General features: G+C 38.5%; 1 protein-coding gene across 15 annotated transcripts in view; it reads right to left on the bottom strand.

The window, feature by feature from the left end:
• The window catches only part of NCALD (neurocalcin delta), a 471,461-nt gene that overhangs the window by 234,875 nt on the left and 218,310 nt on the right, over positions 1-18,276 (bottom strand). For all 15 annotated transcript variants that reach the window (XM_078353439.1, XM_078353446.1, XM_078353438.1 and 12 more), the window contains one exon: positions 11,936-11,985. The gene's annotated coding sequence lies outside the window, so the exon portion shown is untranslated. The remainder of the gene's footprint in view (positions 1-11,935; positions 11,986-18,276) is intronic.

Here is an 18,276-nt window from a genome sequence, read left to right as displayed (position 1 = left end):
AAGGGTGACTGGGGTTAGTGTGTCTCCTGTGTATCTGTGAGTCCCTGGTATGCTGGGTGTGACATGACGAAACCATTAACCCCATATGACACAATCTGCATGGTGGCCAGAAACTCCAGACTAGGAATTCCACACATTCCCCAAAATGCCCCCTGCTGTGCATTCCTGCTGTGCTCCTGTAGGACTAGGGATGAAAGTAAATGGCCCTGATCCTTTTGAGGCCAGAGTCTCCTGGTTGAACAAAATGAAGGACAGCAAGCCTGTTCCTTTCTGTTTCTGTTATTTTCCCTTCCCTGGTGAGTAATTCAGCTATGCTGTGAATCGATAGGGATCTCTGGAGCTGGAAGAAGTCACAAGATGAGCAAAATAAATTGCTCCCAGTTGGATGAATTATAAGCACCTCTGAGCTCTTTATATCTGTTCTGTGCAATCAGCAAAGAGGGGGTATTTTGAGCCTGAGTTTTCCCCTCCTGCTTCCCTAATCCCTCCTTCATAACATGAACTCTCATAGCACAGTCTGACAACAAAAAGAAATCAAAGGGCTGCCTTCCCTACTCTCAAAATCACCACATCTTTTCCCATCTCCCCCTTGCTTCCTTCATGACTCTAATAAAGAGGAAGCATCCTCCAGGGAAAGGTTAATCCCTCCGTTTATACCCGGACCTCCCCTCCAGCATCATCCACGTCTCACTCTATCCCTTCACCACTACTCCTCTTACATCTTCTGGATGCCCTCTCTCTGGGATCCTTCCCCAAAGCTGGAAAACAGCCTTGGCCTCTGTGATTCTCCAAGCCTTCCTTCTATTTTAGTACCCTTTACAATTTTCTCTCTCTCCTCTTCTCCATCATGCATCCCAAAAGAAGGGTCTAACTATTATTTTCATCACTCTTCCTTTATTACTCAACCTATTGCAACCTGCTCTCTACCTGCTTCCTGCAAGGTCCCTACTGATTTCCAGGCTGCCAAACGCAATGGCTTTGACTTTTCTGTTCCACCCTTCGGAAACCCACTCTGCCCTTTGATTCTGTGATAGTACAACATTCTGGTGTTCCTGGGACCTATCTTTCCATTCCTAGACTCTTCCAGTTTCCTCCACTTTTGCCCATTCCAAAAATGAGAGTAATCCCCACAATCGAAGGTGGCCGGCCACATTTAGCAAATAAAGACATAGAAAGCTCAATTAAATTTAAATTACAGATCAATAATGAATAATTTTATATGGCATGGAACACTCTTATGCTAAAACTTTATTCTTTGCTGATCCGAAATTCAATGTTAACTGAGCTTCCTGTTTGTTTTAATCTGACAATCCTACCATAGTTGTCTCTTCAGAGCTCGTCTCCATTCTCTAACTTCTTCCCTTGTTGATGCTTTCTATGCCCATGGGTCCTATGATTATCTTTTCTCAGATAATTCCCAAATCTTTATCTCTAGCAACAAGCCCACCCGCTCTCTTTCGCCTGACTGGTGCATTTCTGTTTTCCCCGGAGTATTTTTGACCTCCCACTTGCTTTTCTAACTGGACGATTTATTTTAATACCTTCGCCAGCCTCCCAATCACTTTGACTCCAAATTCAGGAGGCCAACATCAGCAAGTGGCTGAACACTTATTGGTTTTATGCTAATCAACACTCTCAGATGTCTTTTCTTCCATTTTCATGGATGCCATTGACTTGGGGCCTTTGTCATTTCTCTATGTCTACAAATCATCCCACACTATTTAAATTGCCTTCTGACTAGTCCCCCAACTTCTACTTCCATCCACCCTCCACTCTTCCACACGCCACCACTCAGTGAACATCCTAATTAAAGTGCAGATGTGGCCATGCCACTCCCTTGATCAAGGAAGCTTCCGATTGGCTACTGGGTAAAGTTGAAGCTCCTTAGCCAGCATCCAGAGCCTTCAATGGCCTTCTTTCTCCTCTTATCTCCCTGTGGTCTCCTCTATGTACCCAAAATCCAAGGAGCATCAGAATATGATTCCAAGGCCTCCCTATCTCTATTTGCTGACACTCAGATGTAGACTACTTTGAAGGTGACTCATACAGTTTCTGCACAAATGGATGCTCCATAAATGCTTGATGAATTAGTGAAGTAAGTCAGATTGAAATTGACCACATTAACAGAATGAAGTGATTAAATCCGTGAATCATTTATGTTATTCATTTATGCAAATGAATGCAGTTTTTTTACAAACTCATTGTTTGCTTACCATCAATTATGGGTGATGTCAAGTTCATGCAAGTATGTAATATCTCTATGATGTCAAGTCACAGCTGGGCCCTGATGGGACTCTACAGGGCAGCAACAGACACAGACCACACCCACTGCTTCCCTCGATTCACTTTTTGAACTCTAATCCCTTCCCCATTTCCCTCACTTTTTACAGATGATTTTTGTAGACATCCTTGAATTTTTTGATATGTAAATCTCCAAACACCTGGAAGTTCTAAACCACTGCCAAACCCATATTCTGATCCAAGAACATCTAGTGCTTAAGTACCTAAATCAGAAGGGTACAACCTCTTTCTGCAACAGACCACATGCTGAATATTTTTGGCTCTGCATACTGTGTGGTCCCTGGTTGCAACAACTCAACGCTGCCATTGTGGCAGAGAAACGACAACCAAGGTTGACACAAAAACAAATGAGCGGGACTGTGTGCCTATATAACTTCACCTGTAAAACAGCCAGCCAGGATGCCAGCCACCGTTTGCTGACCCCAACCTAAACCAAGCTTCTGATGAATGATTTACTTTGTTTTCCTTCCAAACTCTACCTTTCACTGCGGTCACTTGATTGGGAAAAACATTTCAGGTGGTATAGTCTTCTCACAAGAATATACCTAAGCTAAACTCAGGACTCCAGAGTGAGTCAGGGAAAAATAAGGAGTGGATATTTGAAGGCCCCCGTGGGACCTCCTCCCAGCCCAGTGGACATCACCACACGGCAAGGGCATGGAGAGGCCAGATAGATGAGCAGCGCACTTGCCTTTGGCGCAAGATTTAAGATGGTGCCACAAAGGCATTAATCAACAGAAATAATATTTTGATGCCATGTTTTAAAGAAAGTAAAAATGAATGAAGACATTTATGATGAATAAAAGATCGACATTTTAAATTAAGACAGGATCACTATTACTGATTTTTTTCCTTCGCCCTGGGTTCCAACGTGACTCTGCACAGCACTGTTATTGATCCTGTCTTTATTTAAAATGTTGCTCTTTTGTTCATCATGGCTGCTTTGCATCCATTTTGATTTTTAAAAAGTATTGCGCTAAGTGCTATTTATTTTGATTGTGGAGTTTTTCACACCGTCTAATTTTGCACAAAAGCCAATGTCTTACTCCCCTTCTCTAGCCTCAGCCCTGCAGCACCCTTGGCATTGTCAACATCTATGCTCATTTCAGAGAATTACATGCAGCTATTTCATATTCCCTTTGGACTAGATCTTTCCTCCTGCCTACTTTGATACCATTTTCACTTACTTGGATCTACCCCATTCACAGGTAAATTTGAAGTGTGTAGAAACTCTTGTGCTACACTCTCTAAAGTCACTTCTAGAGATACGAATAAGGATATGTTAAACAGAGACAGGAACTCATATTTTACTAAATTCCTACTAAGTGCCTAGTGGCACTATGCTAAAGGACTTTGTATCCATCATTTCATTTAATTCTCATGACAACCCACAGAGGGGACGGGACAGGAGGCAATAGAACATTATTTCCAACTCAGTGCTAGGGAGAAGATGGCAAGGGCTCCACTTTGGAAAGAAATTACATTTCATGCTTCTCCAGGCAACTTCCAAGGAGTCATCAGCCCATGTGAGAAGCATGTCTGGTATTCTATCTCTGTAACTAGATGCACAGCAGGCACTTTCAAGCATTTAAAATACTTGAATGTGCAAAGTTTCACAGTTGGTCATAAGTTCATAATAGCTACATGCCTCTTTTATTGGGGAGATGCCATGCCATGCTGGGATTCCACAAGGCAGCAGGGCTCCCCCATTCTTTAAAATAGAGCAGCTCAAAAAACTCCTCTGGCAATTTTAACTACACAAGAATAGAAAACACCCCAGGCAGAGTATGAGAGACCAATCTTGTAAACAGCAGGACAGCAAGGTGTAAACAAGAATGGAAAGAAGAGATACAGCCTTTTTAAAAATCATTGCTTTTGACAAGGACAATAAGATAGGAATAAATTCAGCCCCGGATAGCATGGAAAAACAAAAGCTCAGAAAAGTGTTAAATCACATGCCAGGTGGCTGCAGGAATTCGCAGTGATCCATTCCAATCTGCCAACCCGTCCCTCTTGGCATCCGGCTTGATTTTACACAGACTCTTCTTCCAGTTTTATGTGCTTGGGAGTTTTAGAGGGAGGGTGTTATTTGGTTTTTTTCTCATCAAGCACCAAACCCAGCATTTTCAAGGCTGTTTGAACTTTCCTAAGTCACATATTTTTCCTTCCGCTGACCCCACAAACAATGTTGTTTTGGAGAACCACAAACCGCCATATCAACATCTTTCCTTTGACTGAACCATGTTCTTGCATGCAGTAAAAATAGGTTCACATCTTTATACCACATCTTAGTAAATGCGTCATATGATCACTGGCGTTAGAAGATGTCACGCAGTAAAACTCCTGCATCTTCTATCCTTTCAATCATTCTACCAATTACTAGGTTCTGAGCATGTACTCATACTCATGGCCTGAAGACATTAGGAATGAAATGTCAGATCCCTGCTGTGAGGACCACTTAGTCTAAGTGAGGAGAGAGACTTAGAAAGAAACAGCTACAAAGGGAGGAAGCTACCTTTATCCCTCAAGCTGTAGAGTGCATGGGTTTATTAAACAAAAATTTAGGGAAGGTCATTATTTTGGATTAGGCTCCTGCACTAGGCCCCAACAGACCAGACCAGATCAAAATGGAGTCACTTGTGCTAAGTGCCACATCATCAAATGGAACTTTGAAATGGGCCAGTTTTCCAAAGCTCAAGAGATTCACAGCAACCAATCAGAAGAGGCCCAGTTTACCTGAGCCAGCAGGATAAAGAAATCCTCTCTGTTTTAACTCTATAAGGAAAGTCTTTTTCAAAGCAGTCTTTGAAATGACTGATCTGCTTTTTGTTCCCTATTTCTACTTTCTTCAGCCTTTTACTGCCTATAAGTCCCTGTTGTTGAGCCCATCAGAGCACCCATTCTATTTTATGGAATGAGATGGTGCCTGAGTGTAAAATCACAAATGAAAGCCAATTCCATTTTACAACTAAATTTGTTATAATTTTGTCTTTTGATAGGTTCCACTCCTACTTTTCAGCACACCTCAGCAGGTTGCTTCCAAGAATTGATCAGATGATAAAGTATCCATGCTGTGCAAGCACAGATATTGGACAACACTCAGTGCTTCCCATGAGACAAAGAAATGCCCTTCTGTGAAGCCCTTCAGCCTCCTTCCCCTTCATCACTGCCTTGTTCCACATTCCTGCTCTCAGCCTCAGACTTCCACACTGCCTTCCTTAAGCTTTTGATGGCACAAGCGTCATACTATTTACTATATACCAAGAACTGCATATAATTCTCTCACGTACTATCTCATATAATATCTCATTGACTTTTCATAACCTGAGACTAGGCTCTGTTATCCCAGTGTTATTGATAAAGAAAATGAGACTCTGAAATTTTCAGAAACTTGCCCAAGGCTAAACAGCTAGTATAGAAAAACCGAGAGGACAACTCTGGATACGTGATTGGAACAGTTCATTCATCTTTCCCCATAGGCATGTTTAGTGTAACTCCCCTGCTACGTTATTTACACCTTAAGAACAGAGATCGACATTTCCATTTTTTATTGTTGTTTTTTGAGACAGAGTCTCATTCTGTCACCAGGCTGGAGTGTACTTGTGCCATCTCAGCTCACTCCAACCTCCACCTCCCAGGTTCAAGCAATCCTCCTGCCTCAGCCTCTGAGTAACTGGGACTACAGGCACATGCCACCACACCTGGCTAATTTTTGTATTTTTAATAGAGACAGGGTTTCACCATGTTGGCTAGGATGGTCTCAACTTCCTGACCTTGTGATCCGCCCACTTCGGCCTCCTAACCAACATTTCCATTTTTCAATAGTTCCCAGACAGGGTAGACCCACAGCAAGCAAAGTGTGCATCTACCTATGTGATGTGTGGTGAATGCCTGTCTTCCCGGACTGCCACAGGAAGCTGGACAAGGATGGGTTCAAGATGTCTCCACCATTGCCTATCATGGTGCCTGGAATTTCCCCATTGGGAGTGCATTACTTTGGGCCTGAAGTCTTTCTAGTCTTCAGGATTGCTCTCTTTGAACATGATCACTCTAAGAGAGGCAATCCTACACTGATATCTCAGTGAGGATAAAGATGTCAGAGAATGAGATACAGGAGGAATGGCCAGAAAGGAGCCTAGGACCTTTGAGATGGACAAAGTGGTCGTGAGAAGAGGATGGGAGATTTGAAGACAGGTGTGGAAGTTGTGCTTAGCTGGCCCTATTTCTGTGGCCCTTAGCACAGGGCAGGGCAAATGGAAGGTATGTAATTTTTTACTGGACTTGGGAAAACAGTGTTTTGATTCGACGTGAGAGGAGGAGGTATGAGGGATGGTGGCAGGTGGGCATCAAGTGCTGAGGATGCTAAGTACTGTGATGGCATAAAAGACAAGAAGACAGGACCTTGCCCTCCAAGAGCTTACAGTGTCTGGAGAGAAAAAGGATCAATAGCAAACAATGAATAAATAAGACAAGGAATCACCAAATGCAGAATACATATGAAATAGGAAACCCCAGAAAAGGAGAGCTCAGAATGAGAGGAGGTAATTTTGGGGACACATGGCCCCAAGAACAGTAGCAAATAAAGAGAAATAACAAACCAGTTGGCGAATGCCTGTCTTCCCAGACTGCCACAGCCACTATTACCTACTTCCTAACAAGGAAATCCAATGTGGATTTAATCACCACATACAAAAAGGATTTAGGATCTAGAAACCAAATGGAAAGACGGATATAATGTACAAAGATACCATTTATAAAATGCATTACTTCAAAATAAACCCAGCTCTTTGGACAAAAAGATATAGCGTTGTTCCATCACATAATAGATCCAGAATTTCAGTAAAAGGTGAATGTACCAGATTTATATATTAAGATACATGGCAAATATATCCGATAAAACCACTAGGCAAACCTAATCCCCTAGTGAAGCTCAGTTAAAATCATGAAAAAGAGCTCTGATGACTACCACAGGCCAACCACCTTGAAAAATCTTTCCCCTGAATTTAACCCTGATCAAGAACCACTTCACTCTGTGACCTTCCAAGTAAAGATAAATGTACTTGCTCTGTGCTCTCACTGAACGCCTCCTTCACAAACAGGAAAGGTTATTTCTATTTACTCTAATCTACTTCATATTTTCAAAAAAGACCCCTTTATTTAATTCCTACAAAGAAAACAATCCCAAGGAAGAAAGAAGGAAGCAAGTAAGCTCTGACCTTTATCTGCTAAATGAGTTATGCTACCAATAGCTACAGGTGATCGCAGTCTCACAATGCTGAACAACAGCGCTTTGTACCCTTTGCCATAAGAGGAACCAGTAGCTACAGCCTAAGGCTTATTGTGAATGAGTAGAAAAAGATAAATATAGGTATTTAGAGACCTGAAAAAGAAAGAGGAGAAGAGGGGGAGATGGAGGTCACAAAGAAATCCTTCCTCTTGTGATTTTTTTTTTTTTTTTTTTTTTTGGAGATAGAGTCTCACTCTGTTGCCAAGCTGGAATTACAATAGCATGATCTCTGCTCACTGCAATCTCTGCCTCCCAGGTTCAAGTGATCCTCCCACCTCAGCCTCCCTAGTAGCTGAGGCATACACCACCATGCCAGGCTAATTTTTGTATTTTAGTAGAGACAGGTTTCACCACGTTGGCCAGGCTAGTCTCTGACTACAAGTGATCTGCCACCTCAGCCTCCCAAAGTGCTGGGATTACAGGTATGAACCACCACACCCAGCCCCTCTTGTGAGTTTCTTAGTTAAATTTACTAAGCCAAGTTGAAATACAATATATATTTCCTTTGCATTTCAACTTGGCTATTAATGAGCTGCATTTCCACAGGTTACCCACTTTCTTCATGGTGGCTACATATCTGAGACATAAATAGAGAAGGTTCTGATTCAGTCTCCGAAGAGGTTTGTAGTAACCTCTGTGGATATTCATAGACACAGTGATGACATGATCCAAATCCACAGTTAGACACATGGTCTAATAAGGGATCTTGTGCTTTATTTCCAGATGCAAGCAGAAACTTGGCAAATGCACTTCAGATAACTAAATAAAAGGATTTCTGAGACAGTTTAGTGTTACAAAGAACAATCAGGAAAAATATGTATTTTGAGGTCTTAAAAATCTGGGTGGCAATTACAAGGCTGGAGCAAAATGGCCATGCCAGTATTTCTGGAATTCGTATTTTATAAGAAAAGGATTCAGAATTCATAAAAGAAATAAGTGAAAGTATCAAACACATTTAAAATATAAAATTTACAAACATCATGTAAAATATAATAAAATAACCTAAACAGTATCATTGTATTAATAATTATTGGCAGGCATACTTTTAAAACATAAGCATTAAAAAAACTAAAACTAAACAGTCTCAAAAATGAAAAAACATTAAGTCATAAAAAGTTAAAAATGAGATCATTTTATTTGAACTTTTATAAAATGAGTTATTAAGGTACATAGACATTATTGCTATGGAGTTCAGAACATATTTTTGTGCAAATTTCCTCACTACTAAAGAGAAAGTATTCATCAGGGAAATGATGATGTATTTATGAACTGTCTCCAAATCTTTTACCCTGACTCCTTCATCTTCAGATAATCCTAATTCTCACTTGATAACTGAGGAGTATTTTTTAACGTTTGTTAGGGGCAAGAGGTGAAAGCTATTGATTTACCTTGAGCTATAGTTTGCTGGAAAGCAAGAAGCAAGCATTTCTGCTTTGTCTCTCCTTTAGTTGCTCATCTGTGGTGGAATCCCAAAGCCCAGCCACGTGCATCTGTTTTGTAAGTCAGAAAGCCCAGCCACGTGCATCTGTTTTGTAAGTCAGACTGTAGTGGACACACCCTCAGGTGATCCCCACCAAGTCATGTCCTAAGTATTCCCCTCTCACTGAGTGCAGGAACAACCTGTGACTTGCTTTTTAGCAAAAGGAATTTGGCAAAGCCAGTGCCTTGATGTAACATGTCACTGCCTTGACGTCTCAGCAGGTTGCAAGGGAAGTGTCTCCTGTAGACGTTGAAGACATCAGCTGCCCTGTTGTGACAAGCCTGTGAGATGCCACATGAAAGGAAGCTGTGGGTGATTCCTAGGACATAAGAGTGACCCAGGTAACTGCCAGAAATAAAGTGGAGACCTCAGTCCTACAATCTCAGCTGGATTCTGCATACAACTACGTGCACTTAGAAGGAAAAACCCAAGCTCCAAACAAGAACACAGCACAGTCAAGACCTTGAGGACACCTTTCCAAGACCCTAAGCAGAGGCCCAAGCTGTACTCAGACTCCTGACCCAAGAAGATGGAGCGTAACAAATACACATTGCTTTAAGCCACTATATTTGTGGCAATTTGTTATGTAGCAATACACAACTAACAGATATCATAATCCACTTTAAACTCAAATAACAGCCATTCTTGAAAAAAAAGCTCTGCTTTGCCAATTGTTATTCTTTTCCTGCTGTTGAGGATAACAGAAATATAGCAGAATGCTTTATACATGTGTATATCTTTATCCAATTCAAAACTTGAATGCAGAATATCATTCTCCCTGTGTAAGTCTTGAAACACAAATGAATTGGATTCAACATTTTTTAAAATATCAAAATACTCTATTTTGGTACCTAAAAATTGGAGGGCATACGTCCAAACCAGTTTTTCTTTTGTTTTCATTTTTGTTGTTTTTGGTTTTGGTGTGTATACTTAACTGTTTTTTTAAATAAATGTTTTATTTTCAAACAGTTTTAAATTTACAGAATTATTATAAAGGTAATATAGAAAGTTCTTGTATGCCCCATGCCCAGTTTTTCCAAATATTAACATCTTACGTTAGCATGGTACATTTATCACCATTAATGAACCCATGTTGATACATTATTGTTCTAAACTCTATACTTTAGTTCAACTTTTTTAGTTTTTATCTAATGTCCTGTTTTTGGTCCAGGATCCCACATTACATTGAGTCATCATGTCTCCTTAGGCTTCTCTTGATTGTGACTCTCTCTTAGACTTCACTTACTTCTGATGACCAGGGGTACTGGTCAGATGTTCTGTAGCATGTCCATCTATTAGAATTTGTCTTATGCGTTTCTCATGATTAGACTTAGATCAAGTGTTTCGGGGAGAAAGGTCACAAATGCAGGGTGCCCTTCTCATCACATCATGTCAAGGGCACCTACTACCGATGTGACTTGCCACTGCTGATGTCAACCTTCATCACCTGGATTGAGATAGTGTTTGCTCAGGTTTCTCCATTGTAAAGTTACTTTTTTCACTCCCTTTCTTTAGTACATACTTTGGAAGAAAGTCATTCTGTGCAGCCCCCATGGAGGGTTATGCTTTACCTCCTGCAAGGCAGAGTATCTTACATATATTATTTGAAATTCTTCCACATGGGAGATTTGTCCATTCTCTTCATTTATTTATTCAATAATGTATTTGCATCAGTATAGATATGTATTTTGCACTTTAGGTGATATCCTAATTCTAACTCTCTTTCTTTCTTTGCTCAAATTTTCCATCTTTGGATACTGAAAGTACTTTCGATTGGCTTCTGTATTATTTTCACAGAAACCCATCATTGCAGATTTTTATTTTTTGCACTTCTTTACTTTATAGCACTACAAGATACTCCAGGCTCATCTTGTATATTTCCTGCCACAATAAACCAGCCATTTCTCCAAGGAACCCTGTTCCTTTCATTGGAAAATAGTATCAGAAACCAAGATCTGGGAAATAGGAATATTTATTGTTTGCTTCCAGACCAAACCAGTTTTTCAATCTCTAAATATGGGGCCTAGGAATATCCCTATATTCTTAATTTATTTAATTTGACAAACGTCTTTTGCAGTAATTACTATGTGCCAGCCACTGTTTTAAGCACTTTGAAAATATTAACTCATTTAATCCTTGAAATAATTTCATAACTATAAGATAGGTGGTATTAGTCTTATTTTATAAACAAACAGGAAAAAAAACAAGAAACAGAGATATTTGGATGTGTTCCCATAGTCACCCAGATAGTAACTGACAGAGCCAGAAATTGAACCCAAGTATCTGGATCCAGATTTAGAGCTAACCACATTGGAGTTAGATTTAGAGCTGACTCCACATTGCCTCACAGCGGTGAGGACCTTGCAGAGCGGACACACAAACTGATGAGTTAATTCACCCACACGATTGTTCTCTAATACAAATCTCTTATGTGCCCATTAGGTGCCAGACTATCTGATATCTGTTAATTGGTGCTTAATGCCATTTGAGATACCTCTAGGAATATGATCCAATTTAACATGAAAGAGAAGGCTGTTGGAATGTGCCCCTCGAGAAGATTTTGGCATCTGCCTGGGATGATGAAATCATAAAAACGACTACACTCAGTGGCTGCAAACATACTTTATTATGCTCTAAGTAATAGTCAAAGGTGATAGGCAGGCAGTACCTTGTTTACTTTGTTTCTATTTATTTATCATTTCCATAAAATTTTTAAAGGGGCTTTAGTATCTTTTATATACCAAACCATTCATTATGTTACTATTCTTGATAAAACATTTGAACAGAACCATCTCTTGTGAAAACCACCAAACAAAACTGAGATTTCCATTTATAACTTAAGAAGAAAATTTTAAATGTACACTTACTTTATGACTGTCACCAATGAGTGGTTCCAGGAAACCAAAGTTGAGATCGTCTGAAAGAAAACATGCAAAACAGTAATGGTGAATGCAAATACCTTAAAGGAATCTTTGTCCTGAGGTCATTATCCCACCTGTTTTAATGGCAGAACACTGGAAGACTTATGTCCCATTACTTGGTTTACTATTGTTAATAATGTGTTTTGGAAAAGAGAGTGCAGGTTAGGGAGGTGAGGTTCATCAAACTGGACTCCCTGAGAAAAGAAAGCAGAGGCTGAAACAATGCGGAACCTGGAATGGACTTCTTGTTAATATTTGTAAGTCTTTGGAAGAGGATACGAGAGTTAAGTGAAGGGATACTCAAGAATGTGGGCCTTCATTTTCAGTTTAGGGCAAGTACCAGATGAGCTGCCTTCCAGATGTATCAAAGTTTAGGGGTATTCAAAAAATAATTATCTCACCAAATTAAACTTTATATAGTAAGGTGAAATAAAATATTTTCCAGACAAGCAAGAGCTAAGGGAATTCATTACCACTAGGCAAGCCTTATGAGAGCTACTTAAGAGTTCTAAACATGGAAACAAAAGAATGATACTTGCTATCACAAAAGCAAGTAAGCACTGTAAAGTACATAGCCCACAGACTCTATAAAACAACTACACAATAGAAACTATATATAGCAACAAGCTAACAACATATGACAGGATCAAAACGTCACATATCAATATTTCTTGAATGCAAATGGTTTAAATGCTCCACTTAAAAGGCACAGAGTGACAAGGTGGATAAAGAATGAGACCCAATTGTCTGCTGTCTTCAAGAGACCCATAGGCTCAAAGTAAAAGGTTGGAGAAAGATCTACCATGTAAATGGAAAGGGAAAAAAAAAGGAGGAGTTGCTGTCCTCTTATCAGATAAAACAGATTTTAAACTAACAACAGTAAAAAAAGGACAAAGAAGGGCGTTACATAATGATAAAAATTTCAGTTAAACAAGAAGATTTAACTATCCCAAATATATATGCACCCAACATCAGAGCACCCAGATTCATAAAACAAGTACTCCTAGACCTATGAAAAGAATCACGCAGCCACACAATAATGGTAGGGGACTTTAACACCCCATCAAGGCAGAAAACTAAGAAAGGATTTCTGGACTTAATTTTGACAATTGTCCAGTGAGAACTAATAGACATCTGTGGAATACTCCGCCCATCATGCATAGAATATACATTCTTCTCATCTGCACAGACTCTAAGGTTAACCACATGCTCAACCATAAAGCAAGTCTCAATAAACTTAAAAATATCAAAATCATACCAATATACTTTCAGACTATCGTGCAATAATAATAGAAATAAACTCCAAGATCTCTCAAAACTGAAAAATTACATGAAAATTAAACAACTTGCTCCCGAGTGGCTTTCAGTAAATAATAAAATTAAGGAAGAAATCAAGAAATTCTTTGAAATAATTAAAAACAGAGATATAACATACCAAAATCTCTGGAATGCGACAAAAGCAGAGGAAAGTTATAGAACTAAACTCCTATCTCAAAAATTTAAAAAGATCTCAAATTAGCAATCTAACATCAAACCTAGGGGTCTAGAAAAACAAGAGCAAAGTAACCCCAAAGCTAGCAGAAGAAAATAAATAAAATCAGAGCAGAAATGAACAAAATTGAGACCCAAAAATTCATACAAAGAAACAACAAAACTAAAAGCTGGTTCTTTGAAAGAATAAGCAAGACTGATAGACTACTAGCTAGATTAACAAAGATAGAAGATACAAATAAGCACAATCACAGATGACAAAGGTGACATTACAACAAATTACACAGAAATACTAAAGATTCTCAGAAACTATTAGGAACAATTCTATGTATACAAACTAGAAAATTTAGAGAAAACGGGTAAATTCCCAGAAACATGCAACCTCCTAAGGCTGAATTAGAAGGAAATTAAAACCCTTAACAGACCAACACCAAGTTCTGATCTTGAAGCAATAATTTCAAAAAACCTATCAATAGCAAAAGCTCAGGACTAGATGGATTCACAGCCAAATTCTACCAGATGTACAAAGAAGAGCTGGTACCAATTTTATTGAAACTATTCCAAAACAATTGAAGAGAAAGAACTCCTCCTTAACTCATTCTACAAAGCTGGCATCACTCTGATAACAAAAGCTGGCAAAGATACAGCAAAAAAAGAAAACTACAGGCTAATATATCTGTTAAACACGGATGTAAAAATCCTCAACAAAATATTAGCAAACTAAATCCAACAGCACACCAAAAAGTTAATTCACCATGATCAAGTAGGCTTTATTCCTAGGGTACAAGGTTGGTTCAACATATGCAAATCAATAAATTGGATTTACCACAAAAACAGAACTAAAAGCAAAAACCATAGAATCATCTTGATAAAAACAGAAAAAGTTTTTGATGAAATCCATCATTTCTTCATGATACAAACCCTCAAGAAACTGGGCATCAAAAGAATGTACCTCAAAATATTAAGAGCCATCTATGATAAATCCACAGCCAATATCATACTTAAGGGACAAAAACTGGAAGCCTTACCCTTGAACACTGGAAAAAGACAATATGCCCACTCTCACCATTCCTATTCAATCTATTAATAGCACTGGAAGTCCTAGTCAGAGCAATCTGGCAAGAGAAAGAACTAAACAGCATCCAAATAGGAAAAGAAAAAAATCAAACTCTCTTCACAAACAATATGATTCTATACCTAGGAAACCCTAAAGACTCTGTCCAAAGGTTCCTTCAACTGATAAACTTCTTCAGTAAAGTTTCAGGATACAAAATCAACGTACAAAAGTCAGTCACATTTCTATACACTAACAATGTTCAAGCTGAGCACCGAATCAAGAACACAATCCCATTTACAATGGACAAACACACACACACACAATACCTAGGAAAACATCTAACCAAGGAAAGATCTCTACAAGGAAAACTACAAGACATTGTCAAAATATATCAAAGATGACACAAGCAAATGTTAAAACATTCCATGCTCATGGATTAAAAGGATCAATATTGTTAAAATGGCCACATTACCCAAAGGAACCTAGAGATTTGATGCTGTTCCTATCAAACTGCCAACATCATTTTTCAAAGAACTAGAAAAGAAATTCATATAGAATCAAATTATATAATTCTAAAATTTATTTAGAACCAAAAAATAGCCAAAGCAATCCTAAGCAAAAAGAACAAAGCCGGAGGCATCACATTATCTGACTTCAAAGTATACTATATGGCTACAGCCACCAAAACAGCATGGTGCTGGTGCAAAAACAGACACATAGACTAATGGAATAGAATAGAGAACCCAGAAATAAAGCTACACACCTACAGCCATTTGATCTTCAACAAAGTCAACAAAAATAAGCAACAGGGAAAGGAATTCCTATTCAATAAATGATGCTGGGATCGCTGGCTAGCCACATGCAAAAGAATGAAATTGTATCCCTACCTTTCATCATATAAAAAATTAACTCAAGATGGATTAAAGATTTACATGTAAAACCTAACACTATAAGAATCCAAGAAGAAAACCTAGAAAACACCATTCTGGACATCAGCCTTGGAAAAGAATTTATGACTAGGCCCTCAAAAGCAATAGCAACGAAAACAAAAACTGACTAATGAGACCTAAACTGAAGAGCTTCTGCACAGCAAAAGAAACTATCAACAGGGTAAACAGACAATTGGCAGAATGGAAGCATATATTTGCAAACTATAAATCCAACAAAGGTCTAATATCTGGAATCTATAAGGAGCTTAAATTCAGCGAGCAAAAAATATGAATAGACGCATCCCCCAAAAAACCACAAGCAGTCAACAAACATGCAAAAATGCTTCAAATCAGCAATTATCAGAGAAATGCAAATCAAAATCACAATGTGATACCATCTCACGCCAGTCGGAATGGCTATTATTAAAAAGTCAAAAAAACAACAGATGCTGGTGAGGCTACAAAGAAAAGGGAATCCTTACACACTGTTGGTGGGAATATAGATTAGTTCAATCCCTGTAGAAAAGCAGTTTGAGGCTGGGCATGGTGGCTCATGCCTGTTTGTCCCGGCACTTTGGGAGGCCAAGGTGGGTGGATCACGAGGTCAGGAGATCAAGACCACCTTGGTCAACATGGTAAAACACCATCTCTACTAAAAATACAAAAATTAGCTGGGCATGGTGGCATGTGCCTGTAGTCCCAGCTACTCAGGAGGCTGAGGCAGGAGAATCTCTTGAACCCGGGAGGCAGAAGTTGCAGTGAGCAGAGATCATGCCACTAAACTCCAGTCTGGTGACAGAGTGACAGTCTGTCTTTAAAAAACTATATATATGTATATATACACATATACATACACACCATACACACACACTATATATATATATGTAGTATATATATTTATATATGTAGTATATCTATTTATTTGGGTGTATATATATATGGATGTGTGTGTATATATATATAGCACACATATATACCACAGAATACTATGCAGCTATACAAAAGAATGAAATCATGTTTCTTGCAGCAACATGGATACAGCTGGAGGCCATTATCTTAAGTGAATTAACACAGGAGCAGAAAAACAAATATCACATGTTCTCACTTGTAAGCGAGAGCTAAACATTGGTATAATGAACATAAAAATGGGAAAAACAGACACTGGGGACTACTAAAGGAGAGAGGGAGAAATGCGGAAGAGTCAAACGACTAACCATTGGGCCCTGTGTTCAGTACCTGGGTGACAGAATCACTGAAACCCCAAACCTTAGCATCATGCAATATACCAGGTAACAACCTGCGCATTTACCCACTGAATCTAAAATACCAGTTGAAAAAAATAAGGAACTAGCAGACACAGTCCCTGTAATGTGACAACAGGAAATTATAATAAAATGGGTTAATAAATAGGAATATTATATTGGGTAGATTCGTGGGCCAAGAGCTTATCAAAAGAACAGAATGATTAGTCAGCCTGTAAAAGGACTCAGCACGTCTGATTGAGAAAGCTTCAAGGAAGTGGGTATGATCCCATTTCTAATGGGCGTGAGGAAGGAGTGGTCTCTCAGACTTTGTGTCTGACATACAAGTACATTTAAGTAGCTCTGAGAGTGCCAGTCTAGACAATCTAATTAGTCTGTCAAGTGTAGTTTCAATGCCATTAAGAGGACCAAAGTCCTCTTCGGAAATCTTTAAAAAAAAAAAAATCTCAAATTATATTGTGGAATTTGTAAATATCAATCATTTTTATAAGGAATACCAATAAATGTGCAATTGTTTAGATTTCTAAAATCTCTTTTTATTAAAAAAGTAATTGTAACCATCCAGAAGAAAAGGTATCCCAACCGACATGTTAGAAAAACATGTAACTACCAATTTCTATGTATTTGGTGATGTAGCAATAATTACAAAATGCATTTCAGTCAATACACCAAGGACTCATATTCCTCTAAGCACATAATGGAGAATGTAACACCGTTGAAGCAGAAGTCAGGATTTTACCAAAGAGTTAATAAAGGTGTCCCTTTGAACACAGAGTAGAAGTGGTTTATTTCAGTGGTAAGGACTTCATGCAAGTTACTGAACCTTGGAATGTTCCACAAACGATAGCTATTACTTTATTTTTAGTTCTAACAATCTAAGAATCCTGATTTAAGACAGGTTCTTAATTTTATTCTTAGTCATAAAACCTGTACAGTCATAAAACCTGTACATTTTAATAGATACTGTGAAGATGTTTGGCTTAATAAAATGTAAACTTTCCAAGTATGATGTTTTTAACTAAAAAAAATCTCTGAAATAATTTTTATGTATTTTCCTTCATTTCAAAGTTATATTGTTGACATCCAAACATAATACAACTTGAAAAGTGACATTCTAAAAGTTTGTACTGCAAGGATGTGGAAACATCAAAGTGAATTTAAAGTGTTTTATGATTTAAATAACTCAATTTTAGACTGTGAGATTTTACTGAAAACAGTGTTTCTGTAAATGATCTGCTTCATGAAAAAAAGTGCTTGGTTAAATGACAAGGTAAATAATTGAGTAGTGACTAGAGCTGACCTATGATAGAACCCTGACAGCTTTCTATGGCATCAGAATGCACTGCCCATTTAAAGACCAAGCTAGTTGGTGATGTATAAGACAACTGGGTGAGATCAAGAGAAGAAGAATTCTGTCTATTTTCTATGTTACTGGACACATTTCATTGACCTGCTCACAGAAGCACATTGAAACACACCCTATCTTACCTATTTGTTCCCAGTAATTAATGAGAAAATAGTGAAGGTGGGATTGGAAGAGCACAAACA

This window comes from Callithrix jacchus, chromosome 16 (assembly GCF_049354715.1).
Source record: "Callithrix jacchus isolate 240 chromosome 16, calJac240_pri, whole genome shotgun sequence".
In the NCBI taxonomy this organism is placed as follows: domain Eukaryota; kingdom Metazoa; phylum Chordata; class Mammalia; order Primates; family Cebidae; genus Callithrix; species Callithrix jacchus.
The sequence above is the reverse complement of the archived record's forward strand: the minus strand, read 5'-3'. Positions and strand labels throughout refer to the sequence as shown.